Source organism: Sinocyclocheilus anshuiensis, unplaced genomic scaffold (assembly GCF_001515605.1).
Source record: "Sinocyclocheilus anshuiensis isolate Anshui unplaced genomic scaffold, SAMN03320099.WGS_v1.1 scaffold557, whole genome shotgun sequence".
Classification (NCBI taxonomy): Eukaryota; Metazoa; Chordata; class Actinopteri; order Cypriniformes; family Cyprinidae; genus Sinocyclocheilus; species Sinocyclocheilus anshuiensis.
In genome coordinates, this window is record NW_015540883.1 from 398,085 (window position 1) to 420,148 (window position 22,064).

The following is a 22,064-nucleotide window of genomic DNA, read 5'->3' on the forward strand; positions in this document are numbered from 1 at the left end:
AGAGCGCCGGAAGGATAAAAGGAGGAGTGACGACAGTGAAAGAGGAGAGAGGACCAGGCCTGGACTTTATTTTGTGTTTTGTGTGCGGCAGTCGTCCGTGAGGGGCTGCCGCTTTACTTTCATTTTGTGTTTTTTTATTATTAAAGTATTTAAATGTTCGCCGGTTCCCGCCTTCTTCTTCCCGTGACTACGAACTGTGTTACAACCCTATATACTGTAAAAAAGATGGTTTGGTGACACAACTTGACCTACAGTAGCCATGACTCTTGCTTTGACTCAGTTTAGCAGACATGAAGTAATATGTTCATTCATCTTTCATGTAGCTGTTGAAACAGCATGCTGCAAACTGAGCCACCTTACTATAATGTTTCAGTGAAATGTCCACTGACTGGCACTAATGAGCATGTTAGTTAAACGTGGCAACATTTTATTACATTGTTTATTGCCTCTATCACGACAGTTCAGAAATAATGTCTGGTGAGTGGCGCTGAAAAGTTAACGCAACGTCACGAAAATAATGTACCTACCCTAAACTGTACTGCAAACGTGAGATAAAAGCACATATTCTGAAGCATCCATGTCGTTTTAGGCTCCTCCTTGTGTTTCACAGAACTCGTACCTGAGCGATGCTGTACCAGGTGAGAAAATGTCAGAAAATCATTAAATGGAAGCATTGTGCTGAGATTTTGTGCTTTATCAACAGCGTTTGCGCCAGCATCTTATCGTAGGAACAGAGCTGGAATCCAAAATGTTTTGAGACATGAGCATCGTCACTGATGATCTTCAGACCGTAGCATACTGATGCATTCAAATATGTTATACATAGAGATGAACCTGTATTTCTGTTCTGTGTCAGGAACTTGTCAGACAGTTTTTCCAACAGAGCGGGAAAGCGCTTCAGTAAGCGTGCTTTGACTGTTTACTCTCTCCAAACCACCAGAGAGCTGAAAGTGTGAAAGTGAATCTGTGATCTGTGCCGGTTTGTGAAGGGCATAAAAGCTTTTATTAACCTGGAGCTGTGGTCATGACTTTACTGAGAGACGTTCTCTAAGTGCTTCTCAGCGCTCAGGATGGCCACAGCTCCACAATGACAAAAACATCTGCTCGTAAAAAATGCCATGGTCATGTTTAAACTCAGCAGATGTAACGTTCTCGGCTGATCGCTGAGCGAGCGGGGCATCACGACCCTGAGTTTGTCCTTTCGCTGAATTGTCTGACGTTTTGCACAAAATCAAGGTCACTCTTAACAAGAGGGCAAATGAAATTGACCCTTCAGCACTGTAGAAATGAAACAATAAGCCCTCGGTGAAGATCGAACCTCAAACTGTGCCTCTACGACGGTTTAGTGTTCTTCATTATTTGCAGTGAGATTAAACGCAGTATTCTTGCAGTCATCCTGAGTGTGCTCCTTAAACAACAGGGCAGCGGGCATTTTGGCCATTCATTTACACAACGATGACATTTTGGGGGCCTGAAAACACAAACGTTTGAAAAAGGGTTTCAAAGTTCAAGTTTTTGAAAACAGTACCATTATCGTCTGAGTGTAAACTACAAAATCATGAGTTTGTGAAAGCAGTGACATCATGCGCTTGTGTATTACATGTTCAGTCTATAAGAATGTGTATTTGTATCAAATAATGCAGCGTGTTTAGTCGTTTTCCCGGATCTGTGTGAAGGGGATAAGTATCATTTTTGTGGATACTTAATTGCATTACACGTTTCTCTGATGCTTGTCTTTGTTATTTTCTTCTTAAGGTATCATTTAGTAAGACATTCACATTGTACTTGTTTGTCCAGTTTAAAGTAGCTGTGAAATGGCTTGATGAGCACACTTTGTGTTAATGCATTACTGTAGACGAAATACTTCCAAGGCACTCATGTGGTAAGATAAAAAGCCTTAAATGAACTGGGCTTAAATCATTACAACTAGTTAAAAGTAGATCTACGCGTTTCGGCAATAATGCATTACTGATTGAAACAAGAAGCCAGGACAGGAGGAATTGAACAGCTCATCAGCGGGTAGCATTTAGTGTATGTCACAGCCTGATTTGACACAAATGAGCACGCTGTAGATTCCCCCTTTGGATTAAATGTGAAACTGTAGTTAATTTCTGTAATGGCACAGGTACTGTTCCTACAGTAAAAGAGTGATCATTTTAGCAGCGGCGTAGTTTGAAAAGCGTGTAATTTCTGTTGGTTCATGGCACCTCCTCTGCTCATTAGTGCTGTTTATAATGTCAGTGCTGTCGAAGTCTTTGAGATGTTTGACCTCCTCTATAGAGCTGTAAGAGGGAATGAACGGCCAGCCGCTTGTTATCATAAAGATGGGGTGCACATTACCCCACTTATTACCAGCTACATGCCATAGAAGTAAAGATCTGGACACAAAACATGAGTAAAATATTTTAGTAGCTCACTTGTAATAAACTGAACGCTTCAGCAAATTTAAAAAAAATAATGTTTATATTTGTGAAATTAGTAACATAAAAGTAATCAAAAGGCATAAACATAAAAGATATAATCTAAAAATACATCATCAAATCTCTAAACAATTGATCAAAAAATATAACGCACCATTGAATTAACATTGAAATTAGAATACTGTTATAATAAATCTGTTATTGTTGCTGCACTCATGCAACAATAATAAAAGCAAAAGAAAATAATCATCAGTCACACATACCCACAGCAGCAGATTCACCACGTGATCAAAGCAGCACCTCTGTGGGCCAGCATTGAGCGTGCTGTGGCTGATGGGATGTGTAGTGACTCAACCACATCCCGTTACACGTCGTATTATCATGATAGTGAAGCATTGTGAAGACGGGCATAGACGGTGGGATTTTCGTCTGATTTTCAGACTCATTTTTAGAGTTGGCCCAGATTTTAGTTTTGCCGTGTCGTGTGTCGTGCGTCGTGCTCTTGCAGTGTGCAGGGAGATCTGATTAGCCTCTCTCGACAGGCAGTCGGATGGTTGGATGAATTTATCACATGTCTGAAATGTTGGTCGCCCTTCGTGAAGGTATCACACCCGATCGCCCTAAACTCAGCGTTTTTCCCTCACTGTGTCTGTGCTAAAACAGAAATTAAACCATGGCACACAGCATGTGGAATGGGCAGAAACGACGGAGGCTACACGATTCCAGGTTCTGGGGTCCCACGTGCTTATTTTTTACATGTGTTGTAGTGTGAGCAGCTCAACGATCAGTGTGAGCTCAGAAATCCTGAGCTTTGGCTTTACATCACGTGTGATTTACTCGTACAGTGAGAGTTCACCAACTGTATTTTAGTGATGTGCAGTGGCTAAAATTCCCTCCCCACTTCTTGTGAAGTGATGTGTCCGTGTACCCTTATTCCCTATGCCCTTTGCAGTGCACTTCAAACTGGACACTTTCGCTGCAACCTTAAATGAGATTTCAATTCAAAAAGGAAGAGTACCCTGTGAAGTCCACTTACCCACTTTGATTGGAACAGTACAGTCCAGTTTATGTCCTTGCCTTCACATAAAAATAAATAAATAATTAAATAAATAAATAAAATTAAAAACACACCGCGAGCTATTTCCACTCAACACAAGCACTTGGAGGTCATGTGCTGCTTCATATTTTGCCTGCAGTTGTTGTTAATTGCTTCTAAGTAGGTGTGAAATAGACCTGCCATTGGCTGAAGAAACACAATCAAACTGGCCTTCAGTTTAATGTTCTCTATAAGGCATTTTTCATTTATGTACAGCAGAACTAGCACAGTATTTAACACACTCTCTCTTCTCATATCATTCTATATAATAATTATTTATAAGAGAAATATGTCTATTTCTCCGGAGCCTTACATTTATCAACCTTCCTCCAGAGTCTCATTCCACTAGCAGAAGGAAACCAGTTAGAGAAGTGCAATTAAAATGATGAAATACTCCTTTCTTGGGCCTCTAAACAGGTTTTCCCCTGTCTTAGAGATTCATGCAGGCCATATAGCAAAATCACAATGTAAATCTTCAGCACTTTCTATCAGCAGTGACCTGCCCAGAGGCGGACGTCTCCGGGAAGATGCGGTGTAAAGGTTGTGAAGTTACTTTCTGTGTAGCACATGAATATGAATTTGTATGAACAGGAAGAAGCGGTTCCCAGTTACGAATGATTTCCCTTCAGCTCTGGCAACTGACCGAGAAAGAACACATACTATTCAGAGCATCGTCATAATTTTAGTAATTAGATTTGAATTGGAATTGAATTCCTGAATTTAATAATTAGACTGATTTGCTTCTATGTTCTATGTTTTATATATTTATACAAACTATACACAAAAGTGTCTGTTTAAAATGAGAACCAAAGCTATTTGGCATCATTGACATAATAAATGGCACGATGTATAAGTACAAGGTTTAGCCCTTGTCACAACCAAATGGCTCGAAAAAGAGAAAGATTATCTAACATAACCAAGAATGAGTAAACAATGTCACTGTTCAAGCCTATTTATTCACTCACTCAACATACTACATTGACAAACTTGTCAACCAAGCAAGAATTTAACATAACGGACAACAACTTACAAGAAAGAGACAAAAAAAACAAAACACTGTTTGCTGGCTGGTCCTCAAGAAGCTGTTGTCTCTGCCTTTCTCCTCCTCGTTGGCGTCTTATAACTACTATCTCAATTAATCAGCCTCTCAACAATGACCAGGTGCGTCCACCTAAGAGAGAGAGAGAGCACACGAGAGAAAGAGAGCGTGTACACGCTCGTAGAGATAAAACGACGCAAAGAAAAACAAGGGAGGGACAGCAAAAAGTAAACAGAAACACAGATCAAGCCACCGACCGTAACAGCCCTCATGTTGTGTTCTGGTCATTTTGATACTGAGAGTATTGAGTATTTTCTATTGTATGGAGCTTAAAATACGACAAAACTATTTGAATTTGAATTGTGTAAATTTGAATTATTGACAAGTGTAATTTAGCAAAACTGAATACTATGTGGCGTTTAACATAGTTCTGAATTAGATTTTGTTTTACTTGAATATTGAACATTTGAAATTTAACACAATTGTATTTTTTATGGCAGAGTTTTATAGACATGTATTTTCAAACAGCTGATTTTTTGTTCTGAATTCTTAGACTGCAAATATCCAGTTTTTAAAAATACAGCTTCAAGTTTTCAAGATGAAGAAGAAATTCAGAACATTAAATTAAATATTCTAAAATTCAAAACGCAGAAATTCAGATCGCACAGAAAGTAGGTCAGTGGTTATCCACAGGGAAGAGTAGATGATCTCCGAAAAGTCGAAAATAAGCATTTTGGCCAATTACTACGGTGACCGGGAGGGGACATGTTCTCTTCACTTAGTTTTGTCATGACCACTACATATGAACTCATGGGATCATGGTAATATGTTGATATCCTTACGTCGATATCCTTATGTCGTGGCCACTCGATGTCAAGTTGTGGCCTCGAGATGCTATGTTGAGAGAACAACATCCATTTCTCGTGGCTGCGACTTATGTTGAGGGAATGACAGTGCTCGAAGTGGGCCGGTACGGTTAGTACTATATTTTAGTCTTTAGCATACCGGCACTTCTGACATGTTTCCGGTACTGAGTCAAAGCGTCAGTGTCTGGGTGATTAGAAATGACTCTATATAAAGCACACTACCAGGAGGGGTCACCTCTCATCTCGACAAATCACGTGAATGAATGCAAGCAGAGTCTGTCTAGTTTTCAATGTGTAGGGCAAGAGAGCATGCCAGGAGAGCTAGAATAATAATTAATTATTGATTACTAATTTGAATCAGTACATTATAACAAAAAACAATACCTTAAAAATGAAAAGAAGCAGGTTTTTGCGATCACATCAAACTCCTGGAAAGACCAAAGATCCAGTAAGCGAATTCAAACAGTAAGTTCAAAACACGGCCGATTTCATCAGAGATGGCGGAGAGAATAGTGACTTACGTCCAGATGTCAGTAAATTATTATTTTCAGTGTGTATTTGGCTTAAAAGCAAGAGTGTTTTATACTGGATGCTGGCTGAAGGTGTTTTAGATTATGCGCTGGTCAGTGGTTTAGTGATTCTGAATGGATCCGTATAGTTACAGTCAAGGTCAAGGCAGGAGTATGCCGGCAAATCTATGACAAAAAGAACCGAGGGCACCAGTTATGTTTACGCGCACGATAAATTGCTTCCGCGAAAAGATAACAGATCCGTGCGCAAGGAAACGGGAGCCTGCGAGCTCTTTTTAAACACTCGCAAGCGCAATACAAGCCCTTGTGATCATCCCCCTCATTCTCACGCTCCGTATTTTTTTAACCAAAAATTTCACATTATTTAAAAAGAGCTCACAGGCTCCCATTAAGCCCTTGTGATCATCCCCCTCATTCTCACGCTCCGTATTTTTTTCACCAAAAATTTCACATTATTTAAAAAGAGCTCACAGGCTCCCATTTCCTCGCGCATGGATCTGTTATTTGTTTTTATAGCCTATTTATTGTTATGCTTAATTTCCCCTTTCAATTTGTGTAGCGCTTTACCTAATTAACGTTCTGTATAATATGCTAGTATTAATAATATACTACCATATTTTGCAAATACTGTAAGCGCCTGACAATTATGCCAATAAAGTTTAGACTTTTTGATTGTATTTACGCCCGTGTGTGACGATAAATGAGCATGTTTTCATTTACAAATGAAACTACGCGATTCATTCCTCAACGAAACACTATATTTATAATAGTCTATTATTTAGCTTAAATAAAATGAAATATAGTTACACTTGCAATTCAGGCTCCCATTTGCTCGCGCATGGATCTGTTATTTGTTTTTATTGTTATGCTTTATTTCCCCTTTCAATTCGTGTAGCGCTTTACCTAATTAACGTTCTGTATAATATGCTAGTATTAATAATATACTACCATATTTTGCAAATACTGTAAGCGCCTGACAATTATGCCAATAAAGTTTAGACTTTTTGATTGTATTTACGCCCGTGTGTGACGATAAATGAGCATGTTTTCATTTACAAATGAAACTACGCGATTCATTCCTCAACGAAACACTATATTTATAATAGTCTATTATTTAGCTTAAATAAAATGAAATATAGTTACACTTGCAATTCAACCTTTAAACTGCACTTCCATTAAAAATTCCAGTCATACTGTCAGACTCTGTTCCATGTTTTGTGTGTGTCCATATAACCAATAATAATAATAATAATAATATACAAATATTACGGAAAAAAAGATGATCAGTTAATGGACTTACAAGACTGTTTTCTTGTAGGCCTATTTTGTTTTATGTACTTTGTAACATTTATTCATGATGAACTTCATTCAAATGCTGTATCGCGCGCAATACAGTCCAGTAGCATAGGCTTTGGTTAATATAATAATTTAATAATGTAATAATTAATATAATCATTCCTTAATTCAAAATAAAATATTAATAAATCCATCTCTGATAATCACAGGTTGCTATGGTCACGCAGGTTTGTTTAGGCATTAAACTCATGGCCACGACATACTACCATGATCCCACGAGTTCATATGTAGTGGTCATGACAAAACTAAGTGAAGAGAACATGTCCCCTCCCGGTCACCGTAGTAATTGGCCAAAATGCTTCTTTTCTACTTTTCGGAGATCATCTACTCTTCCCTGTGGATGAGCTCTGACCTACTTTCTGTGCGATCTGAATTTCTGTGTTTTGAATGTTAGAATATTGAATTTGATGTTCTGAATTTCTTCTTCATCTTGAAAACTTGAAGGTGTATTTTTAAAAAATGGATATTTGCAGTCTAAGAATTCAGAACAAAAATTCAGCTGTTTGAAAATACATGTCTGCCATTAAAAAAATCAAATTGTGTTAAATTTCAAATGTTTAATATTCATGTTTAAAAAAAAAAATCAACTTCAGAACTATGTTAAATGCCACATAATATTCAGTTTTGTTAAATGACACCTGTCAATAATTCAAATTTACACAATTCAAATTTAAATAGTTTTGTCATATTTTAAGCTCCATACTATTGTCCTAAAATGCTAGTCAACATTACATTGGACTGAATTGTACTGACTTTGCCTCACACAGGGTATTAGCAACCCCCCCCCCCAAAAAAAAAAAAACAAAATCTCACCTTGTTACTCTTCTGATGTTACCTCAAAAACAGCTTATGAATTTCTTGTGTTACGCAATATTATTATCAAATATTGGATTCAATGTTTCATCAACTTTCCATGAGCACAGGTTTGATATTTATTTATTTATTTTTTTGTTACTGATGGATTGTCTGTCTTTTTTAACTGTCAAAAAAATAAAATAAAAATGCCCCAGATGAATGAGCACAAAATATAGCTTCCTCAAGTATAAATGGTTGATTTTATGGGCACTTATTGTTATAATATTCAACAACAATCATTCAGTGAAATAAGGATTCACAGTGCTGTATATAGCCTGCCATGTGCTGTTGAACAGAGACGGTGTTTTGCTCTGAAGCCATTATAGATGGGAGTTCATAAACATAAATGGATATTATCTCTTATTGAATCTAAGTCACCTTTAATATGCACTGTTATCATGTGAAGTAATCTTTTAAGCAGACAGAATGTCACCTCCCATCGGATTTCAGACTTTTCAACCACTGATTAGGCTCCTGAAAAGTCTGCATGATTAAATCTTTTCTTCATGGATGTGTTTGTCACATCGATCAATTACACATGTTAATCAGATTGCTAGAGAGCAGCCGTTTACAGTCCATGCGCAGAGCACACTCACACTGCACTATATCAGTCCCACAGGACAGATTACTACTGCGGCCATGAGGAAGAGTCTGCTTCCAGATGCTTTGTTCTTTGTCAGTCTGGCCACTTGTTTGTATTTTCTGTGAGTGCTGCACGGACTGATTGGACACAATCAAAGTATCATGAGAGGCTTTTGAATCGCTGTGATGTCAAACACTGATCGATCTGCACAGCGCTGCTTCAAGTGGAACACACCTGTCGGTTCATGTTCATTAGTTCTGTCTCATCACTGGTTGTTTTCTGTCATGTGGTCCCCTTAGTTTTATATTTAAGCCTTCTTATTTACCACGTTAGCTCGTGGTGTATTGCTTGTTTCTACCTGCTGTCATAGAGTCTTGTGTTTCTTTGTCGAGTCTTTGTATTTGTTCACGTTTGGTTGAACAAAACTACACGTTGTTCTTCAACTCGCCTTCAGTGGATTATTTGTGATAAATGGATTATTGAAATTATTGCTGTATTTCATTTCATTTAAAGTTTCCCCAGAGGATATGCCTGTTTAAACAGGGCTTATGACTGCATGGATCTACAATTTGCATCACCGATTATCACTCATGATTTCATGTTCATGTCCTGCTGAAAAGTCGGAGTTCTCAAAGTATGAATTTACAAACAGGAAGACGTTAACAGTATTTTACAAGTGGGGATCATTATTTTATCGTATAGCACATATGAAGTTGTGCATTTCACAGTGTTGTAAAGTGCAAGTTTGGTGAACTCTGACCTGTTAATTTGCATGATTTGAAAATAAAGGATCTAAACATCACAGACTGAGCTTTTGGCCGAATTATGTTTTTAAAAATAGACTCTGTTGTGTGGAAGTTAGTTGAAAAATGTATTTGTTCATGATGGAAATTACACTACATCTTCTGTTCATTTCACACTTTCTTTAGGTAATCAGGATTTTAAAATGTACTAAAGTTTTCATTATGCAGTTTCATATTTAAATATTGAAATCAATTATTTTTTTATTTTTTGCAATACGTTATAGTATGAAATTAAATACAGATTTGATGTATAATCAGTTATTGTTGATTGCCTTATCTGCTCTTTTGGAAGAATTAATACCTTCTGCCTTATTAGTAAAGTATACATATGATTCTGCATAGAAGGCAATATTTCTTAGACAGCAGCATACATTTTGCTAGCTAATTTCTGGACCAGTTATGCTACCTTTGATTCTTTAAAAAGCTGAGATGATGAGCAGGGTCTAGATTTTGGAACAGACCTATCATCCTGAAAATCCTGAAAGCCTTACAATAGTTTTCCATTAGACAATGAAAATGTGTCTAGTGTGTCAGCTATGTGCTTTCTAAAGAATAATTTCCTAAAGACACCATAGACAGCTCTCAAAAGGAACTTTTTGTGAAGTTGTAAGCAGATTCTCATACGGCTGTGGTAAATTAGCGCTGATGGATCAAACAATGCCTTTTACAGAACAGAAACAACACTGAGGCTGCCTGACTCAAGTCTGCAATCACCACGAGCCCATTTGAAAAGAGCTTCTCCACCTTGTTGTTCATGTCAGTGTCTGAACTCAGAAGTGAGCGAGAGCCATGCATCAGTACAGGAGGGAGAGGATTGCTCTGGAAGTGCATAGGTTACAGCTGTTCTGAGGTCAGACGTGCTCATGGCACATCAATGCAGCAGAGCATAAAGGGGCAGAAGATTCACAGGTGTGTGTGTGTGTTTCAAAGAGAGACAGTATTAAGGTCACACCTCCCTTCTTTTTCACACCTCGCTCGCCCACGCTACGTCAAGTTGGCTGCTGAATGCTTGTGATGATCCCAAAGGAAAGCATGTAGAGAGGATGTGATGTAGGCTGCAGAAGAATATTGATTGGAATGGCAGGGCATTACTTGTATTGAAGTTACAGCTACATTGCTGTTGTAAAAGCAGTTATCTCATAAGTTATCATGGCTTTTTGGTACTAGATTAATGCATTGGGTATATATCTTAGTGTTTACAGAAGGGCTCTGATGATTCACTGTATTCCCAGGTAATTACGGTGGTCATTGGATTCTATTTAGGTAAACAAAATGTAATATTATAAATGAATGCATTAATTACACAAGTGGCATTAAAGCTGCAAAATGATTAAAACAAAAGTGCATGTCACTTAAGTTATTTTACATCAGGGCTTTGAATCTGAGGGCTTGAGGAATCCCACGGTTACCGACGATAACCATATTAGAGTGGATCTGTCATGCTGCACCAAAGCCTACATACCGTAAGAAGATCTTCAGACAAAACATATATTAGAAACAAAAAAATGTCATATGAGCGAGTCAGTATCATATCTGCTGCTGTGGTTTGAATCTTGTTTAGGTGCAGGGTCTGTCACTTTCCCCTTTTGATTGCAGACTCTCCACAGTTCAGTATGACATTGTTAATGTATTTGGTCTTTGCAGACTAGATCTGCTGTGCACACTGCTGCTACTGCTGGTGTTATTACTGCTGCTGCAGAGCAAGTACACAGACAAATAATAATACGACTCGCAGCCACTCTAGACAGGTGGTGCTGGGGGAGGTGGAGGGATCCAGAGGAACTCTCATAGTCTGCTCAGTGATGGAATTTTGTTCTGTTGTGCAACTTTAAAGACATTAACTTTAACTTTTTATGTGTAACTTTTCAGACAGACATGTCTTTTCTGCAGGGGCATGAAGAAGTAGTGCCCCACCAAAATATTCATCCACCTGAAAACATAGACTTCTGTACAAACCTAATCAATCCTAAATTGTCAACATATAAATGAGTTCAGCATTTTCCAATAGTTGTATAGTTAGTTGGATACATTAAAATTTAGGATATGGCTTCGGCAGTTATGTAAAGCCTAAGTAATGATCAGACTACGAGGGGCAGAGGGTGATGCTGCCCTCCCGAGCTCAACAACGCCCCGTATTTTATCCAGTGTAAATCTGTGGTGAACGATCAGAAATGCATCCCACCATAAATGAACCACAGGGTCAGAAATTAGTTATTGTGTTACCTTGAACCTTCCATAAATATTCAATCAGTACTATTTTTGCAACTTGTTTATATCAGTCTGCATCAGTTCAGTAACTAGTAAGTCAGATTGTAAACATCTGAGGATGGCCCGGAGTATGTGTGGAGTAACAAACCAAATTAGTGAACGTATAAATCCTTTAGTTTCAACATGCTAATGCGGATAGCCTGTAAATTCTTCTATCGTGTGTGTGTTTTTCTCTCTCTCTGAGATTCGACATAGCTTTTTTCATCCCCCAAATTTCTAATGTAAAATTAGAACATGAGGTTAACATTAATATATTAAAAACATATTAATTATACAGCTTAAGCTAGCACTACAACCCAGAATCTGCCACACCTAACAGTGTAGTCAGGAGATCAGAATGTGCTACTTGTGAACCTGTATAATACTATGGGCTATAAGGATCATATTTGGGCTGAAGTGCAGGAACCCTATGTATTTAAGTTCTTCTTCTGCTGTTATTTGTATAAATGTTCTTCAACACAACAGAATAAATAAAAATATAGAATTAGTGGTGCTGCTTTCTGATAGAACTGGTAGAATAGGTCAGATATGTTCAGAAAAAGCTTGAGCATATTTCTTCTGGTCCAGACTGTGATTTACTCTGCTCTGTGAATGGATCAGCAATCAGGCTCCACAGTAATTGGCTGGAACTCAGTTGGCGAGCGTTCCCTCTCGTCAACAATGTGGGTAATCTAAAAGCATATTTAATGAGAAAAGAACTAAATGGCTTCAAAGATGCTAAATTAAACACTTTGCCTAAGTATTTAAAATAATGTGTGATATAATTTTCACTAATGTGCAACTCATGACCCCTGAATAGCAACAGTAGCTCCCCTGCAGGTGCACTTTCACACTTTCCATTAGCATCAAATGCGTTGCATTACTGCAAGTCCAACAACATGTCACATGTGATGAGTTGACACAGCAGTGCTGAACTCACAGCTCTACCAAAGTGGAAATAAGCTCTCATGCATTCAAACCAGAATCGCTCCTTGAAAAAGAAAAGAAAAAAAAGTAATAAATAAATAAAAACAACTTCACAGTTGCATCAGCTGAAGCAAGTCACATTAGGTTGATTGTCTGTTAATGGTATGAAAGAGCTTTGAAAGGGATCTGACAATTGGCACTTTCCTATGTGAGTATTCAAAGCAATGTGAGGCAATTAACAAAGGTTCGTCAAAGTCAATGCCTGAACTGCAGAAACTGCTTTGAATGTGTAAATGTACAGAGATGTTTCAGCTGAGCTCATGAGCAGCGGAGAGCAGTCTTTATCCAGGATTTCACAGATCTGGTAGATGTTCAAAAACAGTCCATTCGGGAACACTTTATAATAACTTTAATTAATAAATCATAATATATAATGCTTAACGGATCATTAGTTAATGTTTACAATTGTCGTTCAAATTTCAGTTAGTATGATCATGCGCTTTTTCAAAATCTACAAATGATATTAACATAAATTATACAATGATTACAAGCGTATTTGTTAATGTACTTTTGAATGCTAACAAATGTCATTAAACTTCAGTTCACATATTAGCTAATGCTCTTTTTTACATTTACAAATGTTGTGAAAATATAGCTTAATTAGTCATTTTATGCACTTCACAAACTGTTCATGTTAACATATTATTCATTACGTTTTTTAATACCTCTACACTTATATTAGTATACTATTGTATATAATTAAAAATAATATTTCTTCAATCATACATCAACGAGGAAAAAATACTTCATTTATCAAAAACAATATAATGTAAACAGATTGAACTGTGTTCCCTTATAGTCATCAAACTGACCCCTTAACCAACCCTTAAACCTACCCAAACCACCAAACCTGTCCCTAACCTTTCCCGTATCACACCTCAACAGCAGCAAGTGTTGTGCATCAACACAAGCTTTTAATCACTTTATAACATCTGTTAAAATGTATTTGTAGATTTTCAAGATGTGCATGATTATGAAGTTTAATGACATTTGTAAGCATTTTCATTTAAATGTTAAAGGGGTCATATGATGCTGCTAAAAAGAACATTATTTTGTGTATTTGGTGTAATGAAATGTGTTTATGCGGTTTAAAGTTAAAAAAACACATTATTTTCCACATACTGTACATTATTGTTTCTCCTCTATGCCCCGCCTTTGGGGTCGAGAACGGCGGTCCCGGCGAAGGAGAGGTGAAAATGGTGAAAGCCGATCCGGCCATCCACAGCGCGAAGTTGATGTATTTCCACAGCGAGAAGCACGGATCAGCTCCAGGCATGACGAAGCGGATATCGTCCTCTTTTGGAAGGCCAAACAAAGTAGTTTCAGGACATGGCGGCAGCGGCAACAACAATACTACAGCGAGAATAAAAGTTACGCCTTCTTTCTTTGCGTGAACATTTGGGCGGCGTTATGCAAATCTTCCCATATAGTGAGGTAGATATGTGGGGGCGTGTTCGAACGAGCCGTTTTAGGTAGGTGTGGCTGACTCTTAACTTTTATAAAGAATATCTCTTTGGATTTTAGACTTTAGTCTTTACAACTTTACAGATCTTCTTTATGGACCAAGAGCTTGTAACACTCCAAAGAGAAAGGAAAAAATGAAATCGCATCATATGACCCCTTTAATCATTAGGTAATGTTTAATAATTGTATTAGTAAACATTAACAAGCACATTATCTCACATTTCTAGCTGTTTGAATATACTGTATATTAAATAAATGATCCATTAAGCATTGCATAATGTTTGTTAACGATTAATTAATGAAAGTTATTATAAAGTGTTACCGTCAGTTCATGCAATAGCCTTGTGTCATTTCAGTCGTATGGCCTTCTTTCACAATTTTTATTTTCACAGATTGTCCAAATGTCCTAAACAGTCACAAAAGTAGTCCATACCAGGGGCTTCGCTCAAGAGAGAAATAAAGTGCTTTATGCTTTTAAAAATGTGATGTGCAGCACTGTGCAGTGTAAAAGAGGGTCTCGAGAAGCTTTTGTTAAAACTTGACACACTGTTTCAAAATGTTCCATTAATGCGAGAAAAGCTAAATCTGTAATCTACAATCATCTAACAGACCTGGGGTGCGTTTCCCAAAAGCATCGTTAGCTAACTATGGTGGTCCGTTCCATTGAACTCTATTGGTAACGACGGAACTTGCGATCATAGTTGCTTTTGGGAAACGCACCCCTGGCATCAGTGCATTGTTTTAGATTGCAAGGCTGGAATCAGGTGTGTTTGATGAGAGAGACAGACTGAAAGTGCAGTGCTGTGGCCTGCGGGACAGGAGTCTAGCACACATTTACATAGAAGAAACATTCAAACACAGCATAGTGGAACACAAAAACATGTTCTCTGTGAACCAACACTGAACAGAATAACAAAGTAGTCGTAAAATGTCATAAAATGTATATTAATTGTGAAGTAAAATTAATGCAAATCTTATAACCAACCAACCGCTTTGGATATTGCATTCCACCAATACAGCACATTCATGTATTGGTGTTTTATTATTAGTGCACTATGATATATTATTTTAATTTATCATATGACACAGCTCCTTTATATTTGTCATCTAATGAATGTGCTGTTGCATCTTTGAATTACTGTTGGTCAGTTACAAATTTATGCTGTAAAAATAAATGATCTGCATGACAACAAAAGCTCACTCATTCACACATTGTACTAGTTAGTCTGGACAATAATTTATGTAATGGCAGCAATGGGCTGCGTTTGATTAATATTACTTATTACAATATTTCAACTGAACCATTTATCTTCTCTCTGGCACTGCACTATTCACACTCAAGGCCAGTGAGTGCCAAATAATTTTACTATTAATTAAAATAAGCTGTTTCATTGGGGCCTGTATCTATATACACTGCAAAAAAATCCTATTAACAGCACAATATCCCAAATGATTTAAGATCGGTTTAGTTGAGAATCAATATTAAGATAGTAATACTTGTTTTCAGAGAACATATCTTTAATAAAAGTAGACACCTGCAGTGACAGAGCTCATAACAGCAGACATTAGACTTCTCAGAGGTCTTCTTAGTTACTGTGTGTGTGTGTGTGTGTGTGTGTGTGTGTGTGTGTGTGTGTGTGTGTGTGTGTGGTTTAATTTTTTTATTCATACCTGCCTCATATGATAGGTGAGATCTGACACTGATTTCCATCCACTGATATGCAGGTTTGCTGTAAATGGTAATTTCTTGTATACATCATATCGTTAAAGTAAATGTTTTATTTTGAGTTTTGAATTAAAGACACTGAATGATGAATGAATGATGCTAAATATTTTAGCGAGGTGACATTAGCTCGTAGACAGAAGTATGAATGAATGAATGAATGAATGAGGCATTTATATAGCGCTTTACTGTGTATTGCTGTACACCCAAAGCGCTTTACAATCATCATGAGGGGGGAAGCACATGTTTTAGTAGCACTGTTCGTATGTTTGATTTGAATGAATCACATCATTTATGTCAGCGTGTAACAGACTTTCATACCCTGTACGACAGGGCTGCACGATTTGGGGAAAAAACGATTTGGGATTTTACTGTTTAAAATTGCGATTTAAATGCAATTTTTAAAATAAATTAACAAAAAAATAACAATATAGAAATTAATGATAAGATAATAACAATACAGATTTTATTTTACAGAAAACTGCAGGGTTACTTGTTAACATACAGACCTACAGTATAACTGTACATCGTATGATACTCTTATGATACAAATCTTTGACAGGAATTTCTATCAGGAGGTATGTAAAATAAAAAATGGAGTCCATGTCTTTAATATGAAATATGAGCATTTTATACATACAAAACAAAATAAAAAATCGTGTACACTTCTCTACATTGGAGAAAAACATGGATTATCATATGTTTGCTTCAAATTTCTTTAGAGAGAAGTATTATTTTTCCTATTTATGGCCAATATGGGGCGGAGTGCGCATTACTGAGTGCTAAACTGTTTCATTCATACTGGACGCCAGAGGGTGCCCTCACACAGAATCTCCACAAATGCATCACATAAGTAACAGAACTCATGACGCTCCAGGAAATCCCTAATATGGAGAAAGCTATCTAGCTATCTCTGTGACTGCATAAAAAGCAGCTAGAAACGTATGAACTGATTAAACATGAAGACAATAAACCTAACAATAGGTAGGTACGCTGATATTTATTTCATTAAAAATCGCAGCCTTTGCGATTCAATAATCGTATAAAGCCAAATCGCGATTTTGGTTGGATTTCGATTAATCGTTCAACCCTAGTACGACGGGCCATTCATGAGCGATTCATTCAGTGCGTCTGTCACGTGACAACTGAACAAAGACTCGGGAGCTGTCTTTCTCATCATTTATTTTGGCTGCATTGTAATGATTTCCTCATTTGGAATATGATTGAAGATCGCATCTCAACGTTTATGGGAAATTTGGCTACTGAAAATATAACGTTTGAACTCAATTTAAGATTTGTTCATTTTGCTGAGTAAGATTGAACGAGAGAGTTGGTAAAATTATCTGAGTTAAAATTCTGATGGAAATGGATGGAAAAAAGTAAGATTGTACTAGATAGCTTTTGCGCTGTTAACGAATGAAAGCATGTTACCATGCTAAAAATTAACTGCTCTGTATAAACATCCTCTTTATGTTCCTGTCCTCAGTAACATATGCAAACACTCCATTCCAGTGCATGCTGGGAACTAAAGTTTCAGTAACATCAACAGCAAAAATCATTTTGAAGTACTTGATTGATTCACATTCACCCAATGTCAGACTCTGTCCCGTGTTTTGTGTGTGTTTTTCGGTGACCCAGTTTCTGTCTCCCGTGTATTCTGTTAATTTCATCCCAGGTGTTTCCCATGTTTAATTTCCTATGATTCCAGGTGTGTCTCCTTAGTCCCTCTTCATCCTGTGTTTAAAAGTCGGAGTCCTTTTAGTTAGTATTGTCCGGTATTGTGAATGTCAACTCCCTTGTGCTATGTGTGATTCCCTGCGATGTAAATAAACTCCTTGGTTTGTACTCCTGGTCTCCTGGTTTCCTCGTTCCGTGCTCCTCACAGTAGCGACCCGTGACAGAATACCGGACCAAAAGCAAAAGTAAGCAGCGCCCCTTCTCCTCGTTTTTCTTTTTTCCCGTTTTTTTAAAGTTTTTCGTTTCCTGGTTTTCCCCCCCCCGCAGCATGGAGATCGCTGCTCGTTTCCTCGCCATATCCCACCAAGATCTCCCCTTCTACGAGTACGCCAGGGAGTTCTGCAAGCTCGCCGCGGTGACGGCTTTAGAGGACGCCGTCCTTAACCAGCTGTTCTGCCTCTGGGCCAACTACCATCACCCTGTGGACCTCCCAGTCACCACTGGGCTAAGTTGGAGGTAAGGTGTCTTCCGGTGTCTGGGGAGTGTCCGGTCCCCATCCTAGGGAGGGCTACTGTTCCCGAGTTAAGCCCAGGGAGGTCTCCGGTTTCCCCGTTAAGCCCAGGGAGGGCTCCTGTTTCCCCGTTAAGACGAGGGAGGGCTCCTGATCCCCCGTTAAGCCCAGGGAGGGCTCCTGATCCCCGTTAAGCCCAGGGAGGGCTCCTGATCCCCCATTACGCCCAGGGAGGGCTCCTGGCCCCAAGTACAGCCCTGTAAATTTCCCCAAGTTTTCCCCTGCTCCGCCTTGGCCTCCCGAGTCCCCTGCTCCGCCATGGTGCCCCGAAGGGGTACTGCTCTGGAGGCCCACTGTCCCGTGTCTGTCCTGAGGGACCTCCAGAGCGCCAACCCCCCCTCCCCGTTGGATGTTATATGGCGTGACGACACACCTTCTGGAGGGGGGCATTATGTCAGACTCTGTCCTGTGTTTTGTGTGTGTTTTTCGGTGACCCAGTTTCTGTCTCCCGTGTATTCTGTTAATTTCATCCCAGGTGTTTCCCATGTTTAATTTCCTATGATTCCAGGTGTGTCTCCTTAGTCCCTCGTCATCCTGTGATTAAAAGTCTGAGTCCTTTTAGTTAGTGTTGTCTGGTATTGTGAATGTCAACTCCCTTGTGCTACATGTGATTCCCCGCGATGTAAATAAACTCCTTGGTTTGTACTCCTGGTCTCCTGGTTTCCTCGTTCCGTGCTCCTCGCAGTAGCGACCCGTGACACCCGACAGGATTTATTGTAGTAGATTGTACATTTTAGAAAATTACATTAATTGAAGGCAAACAAATCACGATCACAAATATTGAGTAAATAAATTTTCTCCAGTTTTTCAGTGTAGTATTAGAGCTTTGGATTGTCATGTACTGTACATTATATGTGAATCATTTTCTGTCAATTAATTCAGATTCATGTTTAATATTACCTGCTTATACCACAGGACTGCTGAATGCCGGATTCTGACTCTCTGCAGTTATTCTTCAGTAAACACACAGCTAGTGATGAAATTGTTATGGTTTCCACATAAATCACATTACAATTTCTTACAGTTAGCTCCCACAGTTATCATTTCACATTTAAATATCTCATTAAAAATACATGCTGTGAAATATCTGTGCTTTAGTTTCCCGTGTTTGTGGACCGAGCGTGTCTACAGTGGGAGTTTCATTTATGCATTGGCATCAGTCATGACAACTGTTTTATTCAAGAGTTGAGTCTACTAGTTAACTTTGTTGAGCAGTTTGTTTGATTTGCCCTTGTATGATCAACCACGTCATGTTATTGATCAGTTTGAATATATATTTGAATAAAAAAAACAAACAGTAAAGTGGAGTGGATTTTTGTCAATATACTCCATAAAATACTGACAAAAAACTTTTGTGGATATTAGCAAAATAATATATTCTCATAATTAAAATGAAACTCAGAAACTTAGAATTTCAGAAATAATTTTAATATAGATATATTAACTATTCATTGTTTTAAACTCAAGACCCCCTCACTTTAGAACTGGACACTTTGTGAGGTCCACTCGTCCAGCGGCGTGGGTGAAGGTATAATCCGTGAAGGTCTTGTACTTGAGCTTCTGCAAAGGTCACTTAATTGAGCAGGATTTCGTTTAATAACCACCGCCTCCTCCGACTCATAACAACAATAAACAACATAAAACAGGTAATACATACAAATATATACATATAAGCAGTTCCAGGGTATGTATGTAGATGAAATATGTATTATATGGATGCAGAGGGGAAATGTAATGTGGTGCTTTATGTATGTGTGCCATGAGTTAGCATGTGCACCCGCCACTACAGCTGTAAGGCAGGGGAAAACAGTGTGTGAATGGCGTGGATGTAACCTAAACCAGTGCTAGATCTTCTCCCTAACATCACTCATACAAAAAGTGTAGTTTCCTTTAGTCACGCAGCTGCAACTTGCTCAGTCAGTGATAGACAGAAATGATGTGCACCATGCTCCATTCACTGTTTGACCTATCCTGGATGCAGATTTGCAGTAATACCAGTCACCACTGAATCTACTAGGCATAATGATTTCAGAAGAGATCAAAATAAGTAAAATATAACATTTTATTTGTCAGGTAAAACTGTATCATGCCAATTATTTAATTAAACAATGAGAGTCCAATTCAGAATTAAATTCTGTTCCAATTGAGATAAATACATAACATCAATTGCTCAAAGATGAATCTGAGAGTGAGAAATGCATACCTGACAGCAGAGAGACACATAGCAGCATGTGAGAGATTTGGATGCAGAGCTCCAGAGACTCTCTCACACACACACACACACACACTCTACGGGGGTTTTCTGGTTACAGAATGAGTGTAATGCCACTTTCCTTATATACCCAGACCAGAACAGAGAAATCTTCAAATCAGTTGTAAAAACATAAAAGACTATTTGGTTTGTTAGGATCTCGTGACCCAAGAGTCACCCCTGGCCGGAGAAGGGAAAACATTCTCACCGGACCCTGAGGGAGACCCACCTCTCAACAGCAAAACAGAATTCTTCTAAAGTTTTCAATCTTTCTCATTATTTAAGTGACTACTGTGAAATTGAGACCATTTTATTAATCGCACAGAGACCTTTAGAATGATACTAAACATGAAGGGGAAACACAACTGATTCACAAGATACATCATATGAGGTATATAGATATACCTGAGGTATATAGGTATATAGGGGAAGTCGTGGCCTTGTAACCCAAAGGTTGTGGGTTCGAGTCTCGTACCGGCAGGGATTGTAGGTGGGGGGAGTGAATGTACAGCGCTCTCTCCCACCTTCAATACCACAACTGAGGTGCCCTTGAGCAAGGCACCGAACCCCCAACTGCTCCCGGGGCGCCGCAGCAAAAAATGGCTGCCCACTGCTCCGGGTGTGTGTTCACGGTGTGTGTGTGTGTTCACTGCTGTGTGTGTGCACTTTGGATGGGTTAAATTCAGAGCACTAATTCCAAGTATGGGTCACCACATGTCCCACCACTTGGCCACATGTCATGTCACATGTCATGTCACTTCACTAGATATTCTTAATGAACTGTCAGTGAAGCCTGTTGGGGGACAGCGGGGTCATAAATGAGCAAGGAGAGGAGTTTGGGCAATGTGGTGTCATTTGCTCTTTTTTGAGATTGAGTATTTGAGATCTGTTTTGTGAGGGTTCCAGAACGTTGGTTTCATGGGGAGATCATTTCAGGTCTTGCACTGCAATGTGTTTCCCTTTCGAATGGGAACTCGCTCTGCGTCTCCTAGAGGGCGCTATGGGGAATGACCGGTGTCTGAAGCATGAGTCTAAACATGACAATGAACTTGACACGGGCAGCCTGTGACGTCACATCTGGTGCGGCCGAGACTATAAAAGGGCACCTGTGAAATAAGTCAAATGCGCCCCTGCACCCCGTGGTCGGGTCCCGCGATCACCATTACGGAGAGGCGTGATTAAGCATGGGAGTTGTAGGCGGAGCACGAATGAGTCAAACAGGAAGTCTTCCTTTTTTGGCTCCTCTTGTTGACTCAAACAACACTGTTGTTCCTTATGTGTCAGAGTTAGAGACACAAAAGTACTGGAGTTAGGTAGTGGCCAAAGTTGCTAGGCTCTCTGTGAGCCTCCTTGGCCATTGTGAGGGTCGTCAGGCCTCATCTCGATACAGAGAGTTATCTTCATTGAGGCCTCCGCCCGCCAGAGCTCCGCTAGGACAACATCTGTGATGCAGCGTCTCCTTCCCCTTGATTTCATGCATAACCTGAGACGAATTCCAAAAATGTAAACTGAAACACTGAAACAAAGGTTGCATAAAATATTTGTGTGAGATTGCAACACGCTTTGCCACGCTTTCCCTTGATGGTTTTATATATA

General features: G+C 38.8%; 1 protein-coding gene and 1 long non-coding RNA gene across 2 annotated transcripts in view; both read left to right on the forward strand.

Moving 5' to 3' along the window:
* The window catches only part of il1rapl2 (interleukin 1 receptor accessory protein-like 2), a 296,539-nt gene that overhangs the window by 72,277 nt on the left and 202,198 nt on the right, over positions 1–22,064 (forward strand). The gene's annotated exons all lie outside the window — the stretch shown is intronic.
* LOC107688595 (uncharacterized) lies at positions 444–1,424 on the forward strand. The gene is made up of 3 exons (XR_001634247.1): positions 444–477; positions 590–638; positions 704–1,424. It is a non-coding gene; the product is annotated as an uncharacterized LOC107688595 (long non-coding RNA).